Source organism: Chelon labrosus, assembly GCF_963514085.1.
Source record: "Chelon labrosus genome assembly, chromosome: 9".
Classification (NCBI taxonomy): Eukaryota; Metazoa; Chordata; class Actinopteri; order Mugiliformes; family Mugilidae; genus Chelon; species Chelon labrosus.
The window spans coordinates 20904103-20927906 of record NC_140359.1 but is presented as its reverse complement, the minus strand read 5'-3'; the positions used below and the strand labels follow the sequence as shown (position 1 = coordinate 20927906).

Sequence of the window (23804 nt, the reverse complement as noted above, 5' to 3'; positions counted from 1 at the left end):
AGGGGCCGTAATTTATGGACTACAATTCACTGCCTCTGTCTAGCAAACACAAAAAGTCTGCAAGGGTGCTCTGATGGGAGGCCGGTGGTGTCACTTAAAGCATTTTCAGCTGGACACCTTTCACACTGATATTTTATTACCTCACAGTATAGCTGGTGTGCCGTCTGAAGGTGAAAGCTGCAGGCTAAAAGATGCTTTGAGAGGAGGGGGTGCAGGAGGGGGTGCAGGAGGGCTGCGAGGCGATAGATCAATGACTCCGTGTTCCCACTGAGAGATATAGGAAGCACAGGGCAAGCGGCAGCCGGCGCCTTAAAATAGCTCCACCGATTGCAGCTCAGCTTTAACCCAAATAACGGTGAGGCTGACCAAGGTCTGCAGAGGTCTGCACATTTTTGATTAGCTCATAACCTCCGGGTAGACTGGAGACAGAAGAGAGATTTCACTCTGAGGAGATAGAAAAATGGGACAGGACCAAGTAGCCGACTCCCTCGGTCTGCGTCTGTGGCCTCGCTCCAGTCTCTTTTGAACTGGTGTTTTGGTGAGTAAAAGATCAGAGCGTGAGGTGAAAATGCAGCCCACGCACAACAAGTCGATGTGCGTGTGTTGCGAGGGCGTCTATGTGTGGGGAGTCTTGGGCTTCATCTATCACATCTGTCATGTCGGACCTACCTGGTAATGGCTTTGGGGCCATGTCAGACCATCTTTCACGCATACACACACACATCCCTGTCTAGTTAACACTTCTAACTTGTGTTTTTTGGAAACTGAAGCAGGTTGACAGCTCCCCACTTTAACATGGACAATGTTTTGACCACAAACAGTTTCCTCTGGTGAAAAATCCATTTGTGGCCAAAACTTATCAACCAGGATCTAGACATTAAGGTTTTTCCGCTCGCCAATAGCTAATGAATTTACTATTCTTTTTTTATTCATCGCTTTATTTCTATATTTATTCTAATCGATTACTGTCTGTGAGCCAAGGCTTTCTGCACTCTCCTGTACATAAAACATTCACTAATGTAGGTGAAGAAATCCCTATTTTGCAAAAAATTTACAACTATGCCCCCACCACCGCAGAGCAACAGCATCTTTTTTTGGCGGTTATCTTAATGTGGCTTAATGGGAAAAGACAAGACTCAGCTTTTCCCTGACCCAGATAATAAAATAAAATAAAGTAAAAGCAACAGATCAGCATGCACTAAGCCATAAATAGAACAGTAAATAAAAATGAAGTAAATAATTAGAAAGATGATGATTCTGGACAAGCTGGCTCATTAGTAAATCAGAGGAATGCTTGTTATTGTGCGGCGATTTCACCAATAAGGCTTTTCCCGTCGACTAAACAAATTCCAGTGGAGAGCTGCTTCTGCTATAATGAAGCATCCTCTCTTTTCTTTCTTTCCCTCTGTCTCTCGCAATTTCTCCTCTGCCTTTGCCCCCCCACTGCTCGGCCCGTTTCCCTCGACCGCCCTCTTCTCTCTCCTGCTCCTTTCTGCGCTAACCCTCCTCCGCCTGCCCCCCTTCCATCCCTCCCTCCCGCCTTCGCTCGCCTTTCTCAGGGTCAATTAAGCTACAGTAACTAAACAGCAGTGCACCCTGTCACATTCCATCCCGTCCCCCTCAGTGAGTGACTACAACTTTCTCTAAAACAAACGGGCTTTGAAGGAACCCGCTTCAGCAGCTATTACCATATGAACAACTCACTTCCTACCGCACAATGAACTACCTTGACAGACCTTCTGTGGCCTCAGGCTGTCTTTGTAGAACTAGTTATTAATGGGGTATAAAGAGGGGTCTGTGTGCAGGTTGTCCACCCTGTCCCGAGCTCTGCCGCTGCTCCGACCTGGGCCGCCTGGCTCCGCTTTCCCAGCGATTGCAATATTTACTTCACGAGGGGTCAACAGAGCAGCGAAGACGCTCACACTCGAAGCGATGAGTACAGAGAGCATGAAACATGTAACAAAAGCTTTGATGTGCGCACAAAATCATGCACACACTTTCAACTACGAGAGCGCAACTCTGCAAACGTGAGAGGCCAACCTCCACCAAAGGCAGATCTATTTCTCTTCTCCTCATCCACCCCCCTCTTCCTCAACAAACGGGCATCTTCGAGACTAAACAAAAACCTTTTTGTTCTTTTCTATATTTTAAAGTTGTTTCGCGGACATTTTCATGTAAATAAATTGTTTGCCCCGGACGTTTTTTTTTCCCCACATTTGCCTTTCAAAAGGCTCATTGGAAGTTGGACCTTTTCTCGGAAATATCCTCTTGTGCGCAAGAATTTGTGTGGTTTGTATAGAGTAAATAGAAGACTTGGGTAATGAGCGTGAGCCGCCACACAGCAGCCGAAATGCGAAAACAAGGCAGACAGCAACTACAAGAAAACGTGGGCTGTAGGCTTGTTTATTTCTGTTGGGCATTTTAACACAGGGGTCTTCGGGGGACTGACTTGCTTTTTGAGCTGGTTTCAAGTGATCATTCTGCAGTTTTGGCACTTTGCGCCGGCTTTATTTTTTAGCCTTGGAGCTTGCCACTTGCAAAAGATGTGATTAAGTCTTCTTTGAGGACTACAGTGCAAATCCAGTGCTTCAGTTTTCCCCAAATATGTCAAAGGATTTTCTGTTCTTGGGGAAAAAATATCTGTACATTCCCAAGGACAAACTGTATGTAATATATTTCCTGTGAGAACAAATCGGGATCTACCTGCAGGCAGGTAGATCAGCTTTTTCTCGTGACCCGATACCTTCCTCTGCATCTCTATATCGCAGAGGCTGGGAGAACAGACCTGCTACGTTTAAAAGAACAGCCGTATTGACTGAAACAGAGAAGGGGGAAATATCATATGATTCGGTCAGGCACCCAACACATGTTTGTTTGTCTTATCTATGCACTGGATCTGTTCAGGGAAGGAAGTTTGGCTGAATGGCTCTTTGTGATATAGCTTATTGCTTACATGAGCGGCCTGCAGGGTGGGCGGGCGGGCAGGGACGCGATCAGATAGACTCACTCAAACCCTCAAACGACAATCAATGGAACTGTGTTCTCCTCTGTTTAAACATGACAGGAGAGATCTATAGCTCGTTTCAATACAGAGCACGCAGAAGAAGACACCCTGCAATCACATCCACCTACGTCACGCTGACACGAGAAACCCTTCATTCGCCCCGCTGCCAAAATCTATAATTGAGGGAAGAGCCGTGCTGTTAGAAACCGTGACTCAATGCTCTTAGTTTGGCCGCGCTCTGATGTTAACATTCGTGAACATATTGTAACCGAAAGAAACTGTAAAACAGCAGATGGTGCGACAAAGTGTTATGTTATGCAGCAATATTGTAACATACCTTGTTTTCGTGCTCCCAGTTGAGTCGTTGGGAACGGCGGTGCCAAAAACAATCAAGCCAGAGGAATCTGCGTTATGAAGTTTGCTAGTCTCTCTGTGGCCAAGGCATTAGGCTGATTATGTTTTAGCTTGTACAGCGAGTGAGAAATACCTATAAAATGTTCCATTTCAATGAATATTATTCATTCAATCATTAATATAAAATTTACTGTTTATAATAGAAATAACCTAATTATTGGTAGAAAGATAAAAAAACAAAAACCCGAAGATCTTCAGATTACCATCATATAATAAAAGCATCACATCCCCATAACTGAGAGTCTGGAACCAGTCCAGTTGCTCAATCAGAATATTGGCCAATTCACTTTCCGCGGGCCACCCATGCTCGATTCATCCGTTAATTGTTCCAGTTCAGGTCCGTACAATCCCAGCTGACCCCTTTCTCATCATTAAATTGCCGGCCTCCGGCGGGCATCTGACGCCAACAAAACAAAGAAAACCTGAGTCAGAGAATCCGGCTTCTCATGGATCAGATCTTCATCTGACCACAGAGTCATCTGACTCCCTGCGCATGTCTGACCCATCGACACTCGATACGCAGAATCCAGCCCAAAACCCCGATAGTAGACACCAGAGACGGACACGCACGCAACGCAGCCCACGGCTTAGCACGTCTTTAACCTGAGGCAACGTGCGCTTCTCTGGATGCATGCGTGACGCTGAGAGGTCATATCAAGGATACAAGTTTGCCTGTGCCCCTGCAGGTGTGCGTATGCGAGTGTATAGATTTATGCGTGCGGTCTAGTATTTCCAGATAACTGTCATATAAAAGCTTGTCAAAAGCTTGTTATCTCTCACACATACTTGTTCATCAAACTCCACCATGAAACCCCTCAGAGGTGGATAAAGTTCCATCATCTGCCAGGTAATAAAATACACTATTTGTTCTCTTATACAATTGGCTGCAATACAGGTGCGCTCCTCTCTGTGTCCATTTGAGAGATAGCTATCAGTTAAAAGGGTAACCAAAGCCTCTTGACTTGTCACCCTCCTCCCCCTTTCCTCTGCATCCAGCTCTTCATTACACCCCAGTGTGAATAATATCTCCTTTTAGTTCTGTTTACATGAAGCATATGGCAGGCCTACTGTAGTCAACAAGCTGCTCCTGTGACTAACTTTCCCATTATGGTTTTCTTACTGCACTCTCATGACCACATCATATGATGACGATACTTAAGCACATTTGAACCATGAGCTGAACCCATGACAGCTGCAGTTTCGCCCTGAAAGAGGAAGGCAGCGGTCATCCGTGAGGAGAGGAAAGACACGCAGGGGCAAGAAAAAAAAAAAAAAAAAAAAAACAGTATTAATGCTTCTATTGATTACAATCTCGCCATCCGCCTCTACAGCCTGCTTAGATGTAACACAATGCATCCCAGGGAATGAATAACCATTGCTAATGGCTATAAAAAGCTCCTGAGAATCGGCTAACATTCTAGCCACTAAAATCAATACCTCCCCCAACCACAATCTTTATTTAATCTCAATATAGTGGCACAAGGAATTAACGATGAAAAGCGGATGAGAAATTGCTCACTCGGGAGAGAATAGGGGACTTTTGTTCATTTTGGATTATCCTAAATGGACTGAAGCCACGTCATTGCAAACCCATCCAAAGTTTGCATGCTACAAGAGCATGTTAACCGGCTGAGACTGATTCACCCATGCTAAAAAATCCACTCTGTTGCTATCCAGTAAGGTACTTAGGATAAAAATAGCGCCGCTCTTCCTCTGTTGTGTCAGACTGACTCCAGTCATTTGCGGAGAATTCCAAATAACAATTAATGAATTCATTAAAAGCATCTCCCCTGCGCTCGCCCCCTTCCATTCACTTGATGCTGTAGTCACAGCCCAGACAGTATTTACTATAGTAATTAGCCCGGTGTTACAAGCATGGAAATCACCGTGATGAAGGAATAACTATCTGACTGCCTCCAGGGTGGGACAGGCAACGAGAGTGCTGAAACAGAAAGTCACGCCTTATTATGCAAGTGGTGGATGTAAGAAATACAGCGTCCCCAGGTAATTGAGGCCATGTACGCTGCTTCCTGCAGACAATCACGCTGAACAAGAGATACTGGTGTAAAGTGGAAGTGAAAATAACTGAAACCCTGCAGGGGTCTGCCCCCTGTAATCAATAGTGCCAGAATAAAATATGAACTATTCAAATATTTAACAAAATGAGAATTATGAGCAGGTCACGCTATAGGTGAGTGAGTAGACTCTAAAAAACTGAAATGCATTGCATTTACATGGTGCTAAAATGGCAAGAACAACTAAAACATATATGTTAGCCCCCCACTGTGTGATATATTTAAGTATTATCTTATCTTAAAACTCCATAAAAAGCTATAAAACTGCGGTATTCCTGTTATGTGCTAGATTGTACTGGATGTATCTCAAGCTTTTTATGGTTTTACGGTTCAGCTGTCGCAGGTTTACTGGCTTTAGGTCGGGCTTGGTTGGATTCACATGCTTATGTTTGTTTGTGCATTATAAACAAGTACGGACGTACATTTTTATTACTGGTAACGGCATCCTCATTCTTCACAGAGGTGTAATGAGATCAAACGTGTTTGTCTGAGTAGTTCGTCTTATCTCTGACTGTTCATTTACCAAAGTCTGGGTCACCCAGAGATAACTTCACTAATACAAAGCACACACACACACACACACACACACACACACACACACACACACACTCACAAGTACACACAAAGACCTTCACCTGTTAATGTGTGAAACAAATGACTAGCGCAGCGGCGCCAGAGTGAACACACCACCGTGTCCCATCTTATCAGCCGCCTACATGAAAAGCTGTTTGTTCTAGATAGAGTGTGCAACAATCAACCAGTCTGAGAGAGGGAATTCAGCTGGCCCGGGATGACTGCACCTCACAGGACTGAACAGGGAAGCAAATCCAGCGCTGCACGGGGGAAGGATGAAGATCAAAGTGAGGTACAAACTGAATGACAGCAACAGGCCTATACCACAGGATCAGCTCAACACTCCAAACTCCCAATCTTATCTAGGTCAGAGCTACACCTCCGAAGACTTATCCCACCTACTTCCCTCGCTGCCTGATTTCTCTGTTGTCATGTGTAGTGATGTAATGTACTGTAATTTTGCAGTATAAACCCAAGATTGAGACCAGGTAGCAGGGCCACAGGTTCATTTTCTGAAAACTCACAAGAGCGATACTACTTCCTCTAACAGAGCCTCAGAGCATCCAAAACGCTCCAAGTCTTTCTGTTTTTTTATTAACCCTACTATAAGTATAAGACCAGCTGGGAACTTGGTTAAGAGCACTAAAACCTTCTGATAGGGATATAAATTCAGTATAAAGAAAACAAATATTTGCAAATTTGTATAAACAGTCATTCCTCTGCAATTACAGCCGAAGCGTGTAAATCATTAACAGATAGTGGGTGTACATAGCCTCACTTGACACAAGGTGTTCCTATCTAGTTACCCGGCTAGCATTACTAGACTAGCTAGCATTACTAGATCTCATGCATCCAGGGTTAGCTCACATGTACCGTGGCACAAACCGGCACACAGGAAGAAGGATAGGATAGGGTGGAAGACAGAAACTGAAGCAGGTGACTATTGAATTGGCTTTCTATTGTTTTTCCTACCTGTTCAACAGCTGACACCAGAAGTGTAAAGCGTTTATGCAAACAGGATTTGATGCTGAGAAAATACACAGACTCTATTAATCTTCCAAAAACTGGAATAATTCTGTGTGATGATGTCTGACCAGTTTTGACTCATCAAACTCTCTTCAGAGGAGCTGGGCGAGTCGCCACGTCTCCTCACTCAGATTCCAAAGCCAATTAAATAATCAGGGTTTCGACTGCTGTATAACACCACAATCAATAAACAGAAGATTTATTGGTCAGTTAGGTGAAATTAAACCGATCCCACAGGAAAGAACAAAAAAATAGGAACAACAAAAGCACATACCCTATCAGTGAAACGGATGAGATGGTCCCAGATTAGTCGAGGATGGGAGTAGATCAAAAGACAAGCGTTTCAGTATGCAGCTGGTGCAGCGCCCAATCAAACCAAACTACTCGGAGACCAAAACAGGTCTCATTGCAGAGCTCTCTCTTTCCACACGCACCAATTTATGCATACGCGCGCAAACAAGGCGAATGCGCGCACGTTGCCTCGCACACCTTCACAAACCCAGAAGCGATCACCTCTTGAATAATCCAGTCAGCAAACCTTAACAGGTTTAGAAAAGCAACGACGCTTTTTAACAAACAACATAAAAGGGCCCCCAGTAGACTGTGATGAATGAATCAACCCGAGCATGCCGTGAACATTATCGGAGTGGGGGGATGAATGAATACATTATCATGCAGGGCACAATTTCTTTTTCCTGCCTCACAGCTTGTGTGTCTTCCTGCCTATCAACCTGCTCGCCTGATTACCTGCCCACATACGAAGCACCTTTTGTCCAGATTAAAAGGAGGATGGAACGGGCCGGGGCGAAATATTATTTCTTTTCACGAAAAATCCATTTTGAAAAGGAGATGTGTTTGGCTTCTTTGCTCCGTGCGCCCTGAAACCTCACTGCCTGTCTCCCCTGCAAACAGTCAAGGCTCGTTCTATTACCCCCTCTGACAGGCTGTCTTCCTCTCGACCTGTCTTCTTAAATATCCCGATTAGCTCCGTGAGCCTGTGCATTCCTCCATGCCTACTAACCTACTGGATATCTGCATGACTGTCTGGCTGGCTGTCTGACTCATTCGTCATTTGTGTCTTTGCCGACATGCTTGTCCTACAAAGGACATTCATATACAACAAATTCTCACTGGCACATGGTTTAGGGTAATGTTCAAACTTGTTGAGTCCGTGTTACATCTTTGCAAATAAGCATGATTTAAGGAAGTGTTTCAGCAAAACAGGAAACAACTAGTAGCCATATCTGCCTGACAGCAACTTAGCAGGCGTCCACATAAAATTATACATTATTTGTCTTATTTATCTTATTATTTGTCCTTACGCAAAATAATTACTGAGTTACTGGTGGCCAAGAATGGGAACCTGCCATAAAACCACTGCACTTAAATTTTTGTACAGCTTAGTTAAATATTGTTATCTTGTGATAGAGCCAGTCTCGCTGTCTCCAATATTTCCAGGATATGAGCAAATCTAATCTAACCGGTTATACACGTCTCTTTATATTTGCCAAACACACATAAGTGGTAAATTTCATTGTAACTTTTAGCAAGAAATGAAATTAGTGTGTGTTGCGAAATTCTGTACGACTCCTTTTTCAGATAACCCAATAGCTGGCAAAAACAACAAAAAAAGTATGAGCTGTGAAGACTCGTTAAGTTCACCAAGAGCACAAATTTGCCCTGATCTTATCCGAGTGTTTTAGTAGTAGCCTAAATCTAACAACACAGACAGAAGCTGATCCCTGGTGTTGACGTCCTGGGAGTTCTCCCATTCAGCTTGACCTCCTTTCTCTCACTTCAATGCGATATCAGGATTTTTGCAAAAACACTGGCAGTGAATATAATTTCTCCAGCAACTGCATGTCTCCCACGCCTTATTTGGGAAAGCAAATGAAAGCAAGGTATTTAAATATATTTTATTGGAGACGGGGCTGCTGCCTCTCTGCTTGTCTATCTGCAAGTCTCCTCATTTTCCTATCAGGTCCTCTTCTTCTTCTTCCCAGTGTCAGCTCAGGCTGCTGTCACACCATACATTTAATCAGTCCAGCAGCCCTGCCTGTACCGAGCAGTCTCCCTGTGCTGGCGGAACTGACTGGACATGCATGTGTATATGTGTGTGTGTGTGTGTGTGAGCGGGCTTTTGTGAGGCCTCCACTCAGCAGAGTGATGATAAGTACTCCCAGCCCAGCGCTCCGCATGAGCTGATGGACAGACAGGCCAAGAACACTGGGAGCCTTGTGGTTGGGTGTGTGTGTGTGTGTGTGTGTTGTGGTGAAACGAGGGACGAGGGAAGGCTGCTGGGGACTGGAGTGTGTGCCTGGTGTGTGAGACCGTGTGTCTGTGTGTGTGTGTGTATCTTTTTTCAACAGCCGCGCCACCAGGCCATGCCACATGGCTGCAATTTGTTCATTAGCTATGTAATAAATGTACACACACACACACACACAGAGGTAATATTGTTCAGAGTTCTGCCTGATTGGATTCTGAAATAGAGGACCCTCCGGGGAATCACTTGTAGTCTGCCAGCAACTGTGACCAAGGAAAGGCAGATTTTTAACAAGGGTTGAGACAAAACTCTACAATCACATGCAGTCTGTGTTTTTCTATTTGCTCTGAGTTTGTTTTGCCGACTCTCATGTGGCTGAATGTTTATGTGCTAGAAAAACTGCAGGTCATTGAAAGGATTTAATAGACACCTGGAAATAATGAATATACAGCCAGGGTCAATTACAAGAAATTTAGATCGTCATCAGGGTGTTAGGCGAGCCTGGGATGGTTGTTAATAATCATCTGCTCTCTAGGATATCAGTTGACGGTTGTTTGAGCTGAGCTTGTCCTGCCAGGCTGAGGGCCAGCTAATACATGTTTGCTGCACGAGGTAGTAAGCAATATTAGATTATGTGAAACTGCATCCCTGCTGACACATAATTTGAACCGAAATGTTTCTGTGGAGAAAATCCAGAAACATGGATAATAAACTAAATCTGTCTAGCCTCGTTTGGCCCGCGCCTGCAAAACCAGCAGTGGGGGCTTCGGAGAAGAAGCTGCTTGTTCCACATTCAGCGAGGCTTATAGCCTCTGGGAGAGTATGACTGCTGCTCTGCCACGAGCATACAGATCACCTTACACACTGGCTTTCCTCTGCTTTGATGACTGATGCACATGCACACACACACATAGCCGGGCATGCCTTCCTCTGCAAATACTCAGGAGGCACTGAAATGCCAGATCCGCACACACACACACACACACACACACTCACAGACACACACTTCTACTCCATCCCCCACCTGGATTAATTCACCTGCTGCACCTGAGAATGCGACCGCCATGATGTCACCTGCAATCCCATCACTTCAAAGGTACAAAACCACCTCAGAGCCATTAACACAAAGAGCAAACACACCCTCTCACTTGTTCCTTTGTCCCTCTGTACCCTAATGGTAATTCCTGACCAGAAAGTCCACACATGGCAAAGAGAGAATTACATAGTGTAGTCTACAATCGGGTATTCTTGGGCTTCTGCCCACTGGCAGCCACTGCATGCATCGCTCTAACAATGATGGGCTTTTTTTTTCATTCCTCTTCAATCTTTCTTTCATGAAAGAAACTCCCCTGGCGCATGAATTTGTGTGCACTTAAATGCGCCTTGTGTGCGTGCATATGAGCGAGTGTGCATGCATTTGAGGTGGTTGCATGCAGTCAGAAGCCCATGATTACAGTGCTGCCAGTTGCCGGCCCTCCAAAAGCTCCCACTGGAAATACTCACAAGCTGGGTATGATGTGATGAGACAAGGCGATAATACAACCACCACATTAGAGCACGGTTAGCCACTAAAAGACCCAGACGAGATTATGAGGTCATATGGGAGGTACAAAGTCTATCGCCAAAACAAGAACCCCTTCTGTGGGGGTGACAGCGCACATTCGGTATTCTTTCAGCACAGAGGGGAGAAAATCTCAATGTGGACGGAAAGAAAACAGGACAGGATCAGGGAGAAAGAGAGTAAGATAAAAACAAAGAGACAGAGAGACAAGGTTTGAGAGAGAGAGAGGTATTCCCTGCCTTGAGAATTTCCATAACGGTCGATTTCTGTAGTAATCTATCATTGAATAACACATGAATTCAGCATGATTTACCATCAAAACATCCAACTGAGCATGAAACGGGGGCCCGAGCCCGTCTTCCATCTCAGCACAGTGGAAGGCTATTCCATTGTAAAGCAAGGTGAAATAACATCAGTTCAATGTACTGTAACACGCTCAAGATACACCAGCCCCATGAGTGTACTATTCGCAAGATGATGCCTACTGTGAAAATATTCTTCGACTCTCTTTAGGGAGGAGAGAGCAGAGAGATGGAGAGCCAGTTTGTGTATGTGTGAGAGAGATGCACACAGAAGGAGATAGAGGATTTACTGCTGAGATAAAAATGGAATCCATTTTGGTTCTTGAAGCACTCTCATCCACAGTGTGAGGACCTGCTCAGTGTGTTAGCCTGCCATTGCTCTTTCAGTCCCTTCCCCTCTTTCCTTCTCTGCTCTGTTTCAATTGTTCCGTCTTGCCCATAACACACTCTATATTTAATTTCCACCAGAGTCACACTTCCTTTCTTTTCCTTTCCTTTCCTTTTTTTCTTTCTTCCTTTCTTTCCTTTCCTCTCTTCCTTTCCTTTCCTCTCTCCTCTCACTTTTCCTCTCTCTAGGCAGCCAGGCACCCCAACACTGTCTCAGGTCCTGAAACTATGGCAACGGAATGAGAGAGCAAGCGCTCTCTATGATTAATAGATGAGAGATGCAGTGCCAATCGCTGGGGCCTGGGGAGGAGGGACAGATGCACTCGAACAACTCCACGCAAACATGCACGCGTAGTTGCAAAGAGTACACACAGTGAGTGCACACTCTAAGCCCCCCCACCCACCATTAGACACCCTCCGTGCTTTGTGCAGAACATGGGTAGGGGTCTGACTCTGCACCGGCAGAGAGACACACAGTGATATATTTTATCTGCAGTGTTAGAGGTAAAGGAACAAATGAAGAGGCGGCAGAGATTTCCTGTTGCTTAACATCCACATGACACACACTTCCTCACTGGCTCCCAACAAGCAAAACTAACCACAGAACTAACCACAGCAACAGCGGCGGATGCGACCCTAATGAGTCTTATCGGGCTGTGGTCGGGTCCATGACTCACAGCTGGCTTCTGTCACCTGCAAAAAAAAAAAAAAAAAAAAAAAAAAGCACAACGGCAGCACGGGAACTAGGACATCGTATTTTGACACTGTGTACCACGATTTATATCGTCTGATCTGCAAGTGCAAGACTTGGCTCTATTCAAGGCCAGTCATTCAGCCATCTCCCAGGCAATCACACAAAGCCCTGATGCTTTTGGATTATCCCTACAAATGCATTTCCCTTTCATTCCATTTGCGTAATGACAAGCAACCAAACTCTGAAATGACAGAGGTATTACCACATGATAATGCTGCACATTCTAAGCATTTGAAATTAAAAGAAAATCCACTCCGGGAAAACCTCTGTTTAAGGCTGAATATAAAACGTTTCAGTGGACGGGGTTTCATTTGACATGCATGTGGCAAAGTGAGGCTCATCAACACTCTTCTACTTTCTATCGCTTTCTAATTTACTTTAATTTCTAACAACAAACCCATGCCAATGACCAGCAGCCAAAACACCGACAGACACTCCTCGCTAGACTGGCCCGCTCGTGCTTCTGGCTTTTTTGGCATACAGTACACAACACGCTCAATCAATTATGCTAATGTGACGAGTATGAAGAGTGTTTAACACATGGATGGCTGAGGACGTGCTGCGGAGTCATTTTTATGGAGCCACTATGGATTAAGGATAAGTGGGAGAAGGCAGTCAGTTAGAACAACACACTGAAAGTTGGAAAGCGGAACCCCTTGCATCCATCCGTGTGTTTGCGAGAGAGAGAGAACAGAAATAACACGCTAAAACAAGTGATTAGCGAGTGATTACACTTTCAATGAGCCATGCTGTGAGCACAACACTGGACTGTACGGCACGGTGAACCAGAGGTGCTCGTAGTAGACTGAATGTCATTTATCATCTTCTAAAAACCGTGACCGATATGTTCCAACTTAACCAGAAGGAATGGGGTAGCAAGCAATTAAACCTCTGACTCTTGAGAAAAACCTAATACACAAACAGATTTAAACACATAGCTCTACCATCTCACCCTGTAAAATATTATTCAGTACGCATCATCAGATAATGAGTTCAACTTCAGAGGGCCAGAGAAATCATAGCCAACAAAACAAAAAGAGTAAGATCAAGCAGCAGGGGGTTAAGTAGAAAAATGTGTATACAGAGGGGGAGTTGTGTAATTCGTTAAAGCAGGTTAGAATATCTTCCTGATTCTTTCTTTATTTATTTATTTATTTATTTACCTGGTGAATCACAGCAGACTCCCACTGAATATGAAAAGCACAGCTAAAATCGGCAAATGCGCCTTGCAACATCCGTGATGGACAGTTCCATTAAAAACGCATGACCCCTGCTCCCGTAACAAAATGTGCTAAAACACATGCAAATGATAATCCTTTCATTATTTTTATCATTCTTATTATTGTCTCCCCTCTATGTTCCACTGCCAGCGCAGGTTTGTCGCTCGGCAATTGAGGCGGCGCAGTTAAAGCAGAAGCAATTTAGAAAGACGTGGAAACTGGAAAATGGGTTAATCATCAATAAATCACATTCGGAATGAGTGAGACGGGTTGGATGCTTTCTTTTACTCTAATTGTTAAAAAAAAAAAAACAGCCCACACACCAAGGCCGCACATCAATAAAACATGGCTTTTATAAAATATGCATAAATACACACTCTATTGAATGCCGGGTATTGACATTGAATGAGGACCAGTGGTTAACAGCAGATGACTGGTCACATTGTTTATAATAGGAGGCCAATTCATTTGAACAGGAGAAAAGCCATTTATCAATTATTCAGACTCACTGTATTCTGCATCTGTCCTAAACTGGCAAAGGTAAACACGAACTCTCTCCCTCTCTCTCTCTTCCTATTCACACACACAGTGTGACAAATTCACATCAGTCACACACAATGCCATCCCCATTGCCATTGTTAAGGCATCGGCAGATCAAACGCTCCACGGAGCATTGCTCCAAATACGAGCAACATCTCTGGCCGCTCTGCTCTGTTCTGCTTCTCTAGGAGGACAACAGGCAGGCTGTTAACACAAAGGTAATCGCGCTGTAATTCTTGTATCAGCACCCCAACATGCCGGAGTATAAAGTGTTAATAGCGGGATTAGCACTCTGGTTTTGTGGTGCCGAAGCCTTTGTGAAACAGCATTGGTTGGGTTTACAGCCTGTGCAACATCTCCAAAAAAAAATGCCTTCAGGACATTTGAATGCCTTGAGGCTAATGTTGTAGGAGGAGCAAAGGTAAAATGTTAAAACACTCTGCTATTTCACATTTTAGATCTACGTGTAATCCCCAGCACAGTGTGTATACTGGCTTAGGTCACAGATGAAAAAACATGAAGAGGAGTACCAAGTGTTTCCAGTCGTTTCAGGAAAAGCAGATGAACTGTACAACACTCTTTCCTCTGAGAGCTGCATGTGAAATCATCAAATCCCCCCCAACCCCAACCCCTTTTTTAAGACTGATACTGGAATTATGTTTCCAAAACACCATGTGCTCCTGCTGAAAATCAGCTGACAAGAAACATATTTTTTGCTGTGTGCATTCAATACTGCTTAGATTCACCCATTTATATCATCTCCCTTGCACATTTCACTAATCTATAACCTACATTTAGAGTTACCAAATCATTTTCGGAGCTTTTTCCCAGTGCCTCTGGGGGATTGTACACACTGGAGAGGAGAGGAGAGGAGAGGAGAGGAGAGGAGGGATGAGGGGCAACCACAGAGTAACTGGGTGTTGGCGCTGGATATGGTTTGTGGGGCCTCTATCTTCTCTCCAGCCTTGTTAGAGAAATAATGTGCAGCAACACTTCATCTAATGGCAAATCCACTTCTGAGCCCCGGTGTTCTGTTCCCGGTCAGAATTACAAACATCGGATTGATCTTTTTGGACATGAATAATAGTAACCACTCCACCTCCTGGTAGCCTTGAGTCCCTGAACACACCCTTACCCGGTGTGTGTGTGGAGCAGAGTGAGAGAGGGGGAGAAATAGAAAAGTCTGAGCAAAAAGACTTACTTACTTGAGAACAATAGAATCTGAATGTAAAATTACTGTATGATTCAGGTTAGAAGTCAGTAGATTCTTAAATGAATCCATCCTTTAAATTGCTATTTTAATTCTAAATTTCCCTCCATGGGGACACAAGTAACAAATAAACAACCCTGCCATTCACAGTAATCACAAAGCAAGCACTTCAGTGTGATGAGACACGTTAATAAGGTCATATGATTGCTCCAAATGTTCATTTTACTTTAGATTTGTGGCAGTAGTCTTATAACATCTCCAGAAGGCTGGGAAAAAACACTGATTAGTCAGAGGAGCAGGAGAACAGTGATTCAGTCCTGCAAGTTCCCACAAACACATTTCGTATTTGTCGTTCATGTACCTGCCAGAGTGATATACCGACATCGTTTCGCTCGTGTTTAGACACGGCGTGATCCAAAATGGGTCCTCAGAGACTAACACTTCTTTATTCCAAATGGGTAAACAGTATAAGAGGGATTACGCACGAAATTGCGAGCTGTTCATATCAGCGGACGGTATCTTTCATATAGGGAACAATCGCATGTCAATTTTTTAAAAAAGAACAACCATATATTTTTTTGTTTAAAGTTTAAAGAATGCTTTATAAATACACAAACGCACAGTAAGTTGGTGAAGTAACGTTGTGCACTTGTCGCCCGGCAGCTCGGCTGTGCTGAAAGCAAGCCTCGGGGGGCTGGAGAAAGGCTGATACGGGATGTATAAGCGCATAAAGTTTGACATAAACGAGGAAATCTTACCTTCAGCTCATGAATGGCTATCCCTCGGAATGGTCGTGCAGCTCTGCCTTTTAGTAATCCATGAGATACGTCTCTGAAAGCAGTTCAGATGGTGCCCGTTTTCAGAATAACAACACGAGCGCTACTTTTCTCATGCGCTTCTTTTTGTTACATGCCTCGCTCAAATCACACCTCTTCAGATCGGAATATCCATCGGAAATCCACACTGGAGAAAGAGCGAGAGGCAAGGGGGGGAAACGGCGTTTTTTGGGGGTCTTAAACTCCTCTCGGGTGAACGGACGGAATCAAGCGGGTGTCCCAGTACTAGCGACGGAGCCGAGCGCAGTCCCTTCCACAAAAGCCGACGGTCATCCTATTTGGAGATGAAGCTTCTTACCAGACTGGAGCGGAGCGCTGCGAGCCCAGCTGTCACCCACCCGCTACACACACACGCTCCCTCACACATACACAGGGAGGAGCCACGGCTAGGGAACGGGAGCTATTGTGTCAATGGGTGCCAGATATGGACAACTGTATTTCTATTTTTACGCAGCGGCATTTCATAAGAATGCGAGCTGGAGAAGGGGAAAGCTTGAGCGCTATTAATAGTGTCGACACAGAAAAAAAGGGAAACATGTTACTGGGCCTTTTAATAAGTGAACTGGTATTTTGTAGACGTGCGTTAATCGAAGTGTCACTGGTGATTTTGAAGACACAATAGAGACGCAGGACCTCCTTCGTAACCAATTTGTGCCGATGCGAATCGGAATGTGATCAGGTTCAAAGCTTCTCTTGTCTGTTGTCTCCAGTCTCAGGACCGCCCTTGCCTCCCCGGTGGTCCCTCTTGGCCCCAAAGTGGCACGCACGCACGCACGCACGCACACACGCACACCAAATGAGGCGCTACTTCACAGCACTTGGCCCTCATCTCATCACCGGGGGCCATCAGGTAAACTCCGAAAACACAACAGCGAAGTTCAAAAAGTTGTTGCTCGGATTTATGCTACATTTACAATCTGATGCCTGCTCCGCACACTCTGTCTCCCTTACACAAACACACACAGCCCAGCCAAAATCAACATCAATTTGTCAGATTGGAAAACGCAAGGCTGCCACAAGGCACAAACATAACTACTTGCACATGCTCTCAGACACACAACCACACAGTGTATGACAGTGCGCACACACCCAGTGTAGACATCTACATCATATATGTGTAGATCTAAGCTCCAGAGGGACAAAGCTAATATGGACTTATCATTATGTAATAACAAACCACCTGTGAAAGCAGCAGCCTATGTGCAATAGTGCTCTTGAGTAGATGCCTGTCAGGCACCATTGCTGTCTTGTTACTGTAACAACTCAGTACAGTTCTGCCTCCACAGGCTCAATGCCAAAAATGCCAAACACTATACTGTGGTCCTTTAATGTAAGCTAATGCGCTCCTGCCTGCCAGCCTTTTCCTCATCTGTTATCATTTAATTTGTTTCAAAAACAAAACTCATTTACCGCCATGCAGTTAAAACAGCCATGCAGGCCCCGTGCAGACGATGAAGAAAACATAATTACTCTATTGTTGTTTTGTCATTTAGTCAGATTTAGAAAGACCTTACTATATAAAAACAGACTGGGACTGAAATGTGAGGCATATGCAAATGAAAGCACCTCTTTGGCAATTAACTGTCTGCAATGCATCCCCACACGTAGCATGCATGTCACCTTATAGCATGACGTGCAGCAGGCTTTGCTCGAGCTGATTAACATTATGTGTGAGAGACGTGTTCGAGTGCAAGTCTCTGTGTGCTGTTGACACATGCAGGTGAATCATTGTGGAGACGCAAAGGGAGAGGAGGAAAAAAGCATTTTGAAATGTTAACATCAGCCGTCGTGCGAATCCTGCGAGCCTCTAACCAAATCAAACCACGTTACAACTCCTCTGTAGTGCACACACGCCATCTTTACATTCTTTAATCTCTCCCTCCATCTCACTCGTTCTCTCTCTCTCTCTCTCACACTCTCACGCACACTTTGAAGTGGAAGTGTTGCAAAGTGTGGGAGGCGGGCGGGATATAATTCGAGCTCAATAATGTCAAGATGCACACCAGTTAGTTTGAACTCTGAAAATATGCTCATGTCAGAGCTTATCTCGCTTATCTTGCTGAAGTTGTCCAAGACGCATTGGGACTGTGTGTGTGTGTGGAGAAGAGGTGGTTTAAATAGAGCAACCATCACACCTCAGGCTGGGACAGACAGCAGGCACGCAGCAGCAATTCTTCAGGGACTCTGGCTCAGCTCAAACCCAGGCCTTTTTTTTTATTATTATTTTTTTATGTCTTCTGACTAAACGAATTTCATTCACCGTGTCTTCTCTCCAACCCCTGCAACTTGATCTAAAACATTACCTTCCCAGTGCCACAGATATCTTCTTCTGATTTTACTGGTTCCACTACGACTAATTCCCACGTACGTAGTTCTTCCAGTGTGTGGCATTAAAATTTTGTTACAATATGCAGCAAATTTCCTGCGCCTTCGCCTCCCACCTGCACATTTCCCTCTGCTGATGAAAAGTAGTGAAAAGTGCAGATACTACATAAATGTAAAAAAAAGAATAGTTACAAGTGAAAGTGCAACTTTAAATATCCTGCAATTTTATGCAAGATATGTGTCCTGCAAGAAAACTGTGGTTGAGACATTAATACTTTGTTAACATCGTTGCATAAATGTTAAAACAATATTTTACTTTTCAGCGGTTCAGTTATGTGGTTCTCAAGCTAAAGACCTAGCCCCTTCCAAAGAGTCATACATTCAATCTCAGGGGTCGTGAAATATTTAATAAGGCGAGGAGAGAATTAATAAGAAGAAAAACAAAGTTGTACCGCATGCGTTGGTTTTCATTTCTTTCGATCTTCTCTAATCAGTGCTTTTTGTGACTTTACTCTACAAAAACATATTTGGGCCTCAGACTGTTTTCTTTTCTATCAAATGCGCTGAAGGGGAAATATCTCTGGTGGAACTGCAAACAACTCATAAACAATTGAAATGCCACGAGAGGCACCAGCTAAACTGTGCTTTTTATATAAAAGATCACAAGCCCAAAATGTTGGGCAGCCCTCGTTTCAACTTTCACAGCGTGGTGTTTTTTTATGAGTGTATCATGTGTTTCCTAATCTGAGCAATAACTACAGCTGTCAGATAAATCCAGTGGAGAAACAAGTGCACTTTTTTTCCCTTCCCATAAAATGTAAAGTAGAAGTAAATTTACTCAAATACTGTACTTGATAAATGTAATTATTACTGTTTATGAGCTCTGATATGAATATAAAACATACATTTAGGGACATTTATGATTTGTCCTTAAGAAGTCATTTTTAAACACGTCAGTCTACATATCTGAAAAACTGCTTGTTAAGAAATAACAAGCCGACTACACCCCCACAGTGTGTCCGTGGGCCATGTCTAGGTTTTGGACCTTACTGGAGTCACACGGGAGTTTTGCTGGGCCTTTATATAACAATATGGTGTACTGCCGGTGATACGATGTCTCCTCGAAGCCTGCTGAGCTGTGTGTTTTACAGTTGGACCACTGGAGGAGCATCATTTGTTAAAACTGCCATTGCTTCTGCTGCCTGGGCCCTAATGGCTGCACCTCACCTGTGGATCATACAGACAGCCGAGAGGAAAAAAAAAAAACAGAGCCTATTTACAGTGGTAACCGCCAGTGTACTGTTGCTGGCCAATCATTGAATGTGTCTGGTATCTCTCCTTTTGGTACTTTAATGGGCAGCGCAGCCTGTTTATTTTCCCCAGTGGTTGGAAAGAGGAAAACAGAAGATGTGTAGGTGCATTTCCAATTTGTGGCTAAAGGCACTGCTGATTACTAAACCAATCCGTTTGTGACTTTTGCAGGATAACTACCAGTGTACAGACTGTGTTCAGCTGTTTCTGTCATCTTATTATTGATATTCACTTGCTGAAAAGAGACAGGAAAGTGTCGATGATATAGATTGAGTCTAACAATGGTGAAAAGCTTCAGGCTTGAAACTGATACAGTTTGTTTTTGGAAACACTGAAGTTCATGAAACTGTTTCGTGAGTGAGTAAGGTAATCTATTTAGATAAAAGTTGATCGTTTAATTTGACACATTTTACATATTAATACAGAAGAAAACATATTTCTGAATTGTGTTTTATGGGCAGTGATTGCACCAGGTCAACAGGACAGTTTGATGATTTTGGAAAACTGCATTTAATATATGCTATATACTTAGATATTTAATAAGTACATAAAAAATGTATTGATGTACTTGTAAAGTATATATAGAAATAGTACATCTGTATTTTGTGAACTATGACCTAATGCATGAGCATTCAATATTTAATCTTTAATTATAATTATTTTGTTTAGTTCTGCATAAGTATTAGTTTTCTGTGACTGAAAATGTGTGTAAGTTTGAAAGCTTTAGAGAAATATTGAAACAAAAGCGTCCTATGTGGCTGCAACCTACTGCATAATATGCCTAAAATGAAAGTACAGTTTGTAGGCATCTTAAAACGTTCGCCCATGCATAGTTACAATGTAGAATCAGAAGGAGGCATTTGTTTGAAATAACTGTACAAACTGCTTACACCACAGGATGAAGTGCACTCCACTTTGTTCCACTGTTTCGACATTTTGATCAATGGTCTGCACAGGTTACCCACCGCTGTAATTTAGCACTTAGGCTTGATAGAGGGAAATTGTGCAGCCGTTGTCACTGTACTTTTTCACTCCAAAAGCCTTGAGTCTGATTCTGGCCGAGGTTCATCAAACAATATTAATCCAAGGTGAGGTGTAGAAAAGTACACCAAGTAGGTTTTAATAGGACATGTGTTACGGCTGTTGGGCTGTTGTATTGCAATAGCCACAGTCAAAACAGATGAAATTTTCTACATTACATTGCATTACAATTGCTGGTAATAGCTACAGAAGATGATCACTGATGTGTATCTACAGGTTTTGTCTAAATAAACATAAATTGTCTGTAATTCTTTGTTGATATCAGTTATATGGTAATATATTGGTTTGTTTCTTGCTTAGTTTTTTTTATAGAAACATCCTCAAGTGTCACATTTGGAGTTCCACAGGGCTCCATCCTGGGGCCTTTAGACTTAGATAAACTTTATTGATCCACAAGGGAAATTGCTTGGTCACAGTAGCTTACTTGTACATATTATTTAGTGTTTCTACGCTTACACTGGGTCAAATTATAGGTAAACGTAACATCCATTACCATTGTCATGCTGATGACTGTTCCACTAAAGCCCAGTAGTAACGATATGTCCTCTGTATAATTTTGCATCAACAAATCCCAACCAGAAATCATCGTAGTTTAATAGCATTGTAAACTATGCCGTCTTGTCTCCTGTATCTTACGTTGTTCACTAAGGTCAGACCTTTTCTGTCGTTTTCAGACTTAGAGAAGGTACTTCCCACACTCATCAACTCCAGACTTCACTACTTTAATACATTTTACTCCAGAATAAGCAAGGGAAATCCTGATAGGCTTCAGTTAATTCAAAAACCTGCGGCTTGGCTCTTAACTCATTTCAGTAGTCAGCATATTACTTGAATTCCTCTTGGGCTTCACTGGTTACCTGTTAGTTTGAGAATTGATTTGAAGATTTTATTGCTGCTCTTAAAACCTTACACAGTCATAGCCAAAGTACATTTGTGATATTTTAAAGGGATAGTTCACCCTAGAATGATATTTCGCTCATTATCTACTCACCCTCATGTTGACTAAGGGCTGGAAGAAGTTTCAGAGTCCTCCGTCCCTTCTCTGAGTTACAGGGGGTCTTGGTGTAGCAGTGCATTTCAATGCAACGGTTGTAAAGGGACACCAGAGCTCTTCGTAAAAAAACACACACAAAAAAACATCCAAATACCTCCATGATGCTCGTATGTAATGTCCGTCTTGTGCTGAAGCCCCAAATTGCGTAATTGTCCCGAAAAAAATTAAATAAGTCCACATTCCAAGCATGTTTGTAGCATTAGCTCCGAGTGTTGTTGTCCCGGCTCTTCCGCTGCCAGCGCGCATGCGCAAGGTTCGCACTGAGACTCGCTTCCTTGTTTACCCCGGCGAATTGAGCCATGGCTAAAATTGCACGAAAAAGTGTTGTCCCGGTGCAAGGCAGGCTATTACGGGCTGCTTCTAGTCCTTCGCCGGGGTAAACAAGGAAGCGAGTCTCAGTGCGAACCTTGCGCATGCGCGCTGGCAGCGGAAGAGCCGGGACAACAACACTCGGAGCTAATGCTACAAACATGCTTGGAATGTGGACTTATTTAATTTTTTTCGGGACAATTACGCAATTTGGGGCTTCAGCACAAGACGGACATTACATACGAGCATCATGGAGGTATTTGGATGTTTTTTTGTGTGTGTTTTTTTACGAAGAGCTCTGGTGTCCCTTTACAACCGTTGCATTGAAATGCACTGCTACACCAAGACCCCCTGTAACTCAGAGAAGGGACGGAGGACTCTGAAACTTCTTCCAGCCCTTAGTCAACATGAGGGTGAGTAGATAATGAGCGAAATATCATTCTAGGGTGAACTATCCCTTTAACTTTCTATTAGCCTGAATGGTGTTTGAGATCCTCTGGCAAAAACATTTTGACTGTTATTCAATAGCTGCTGTAAGGAAGTTATTTTTTCAGCAGAGCATCTTTTAAAACCCTGCTAAAAATCTAATTTTATTGCAAGGCCTTCTTTTAACTGGTGGACTATTTTATTGTGATGTGAAATGTTATTATTTTGTTATATATTTGTGGTCTCAATGTCTGCTTTTTCCACCACAGTTTAAAGTTTTTTAAAGGTTTCTCTGTGTATTTGCAGTGTGCGTGGGTACAGTCTTTCCTACATGTATTGTGTGCCGCACATCTGATATGTTATCTCTTCCTTTGCGATGTAACTGTCAAATACCTCAAATGAAGAGTACAACAGATCCTGGATGAGTGTCAGTTTCTGCACAAAGGAAGGAAAATATAGATCTTTTTTAAAATGAGGAAGAGCTGATAGTGTCGCCCCTGAGCAGCAGAATAATGATCCTCTGATGCCTGACACTTATCTCTCAAAAGATGTCACTCACACATGCACTCTTATCGATGTAATGTAATGTATGTGCGCACATGCACAAATAAACAAACTATATCTGCATACAGTAAATTGCAATGTTTTGGTTGTGAACACAGCACAACAGTATTACAGGAAATAAGAAAGTGTCACAGGAAGAGTGGATGACATTTTCAGCACCATCCAACTGGCAAGTAACACTTTCACACTATTTTAATTGGTCTCCAAGAAAACGCTCATTTATTTTTATTTTTTTATCTTTACTCTCTAAGCACTCAGAACCGTAGGAACGCTGCTAGCAAGAACAACACTGATTTGTATTCAGAGATGACTGATTGTTGCTAAACTTTTATACAGCAGCATAAATATGAGCCACTTAGCTAATAGCTTAGCTGTTTCTCACTTTTAAACATTATTGGTAATAAGTGACAAGTAGTGTGTTTGTGTGTGTGCATGAATAAATGCGTTTAGCAATTTAACAGTTTCAGATTTTTATCATCCTCAATTACGCCCGTAGGTCTAGTTTTATAGAGCCATTATGTGTAAACTATGCTCTCAGCTATTGTCAGTGAATATGCTTTAATATGAAAAAAAATACATTTATATTTATATAATACAGAATAGAAT

The 23804-nt window shown here is 43.1% G+C and overlaps 1 protein-coding gene across 3 annotated transcripts in view; it reads right to left on the bottom strand.

The window, feature by feature from the left end:
* Positions 1-23240, bottom strand: part of sema6a (sema domain, transmembrane domain (TM), and cytoplasmic domain, (semaphorin) 6A) — a 106068-nt gene extending 82828 nt beyond the window's left edge. For 2 of the 3 annotated variants that reach the window (XM_084551210.1, XM_084551212.1), the window contains exon 1: positions 16091-16445. The gene's annotated coding sequence lies outside the window, so the exon portion shown is untranslated. Of the gene's footprint in view, positions 1-16090; positions 16446-21836 lie in introns of those variants that run through there. The other variant, XM_084551211.1, reaches the window with a different exon arrangement.
* Positions 23241-23804: the final 564 nt, after the last annotated feature.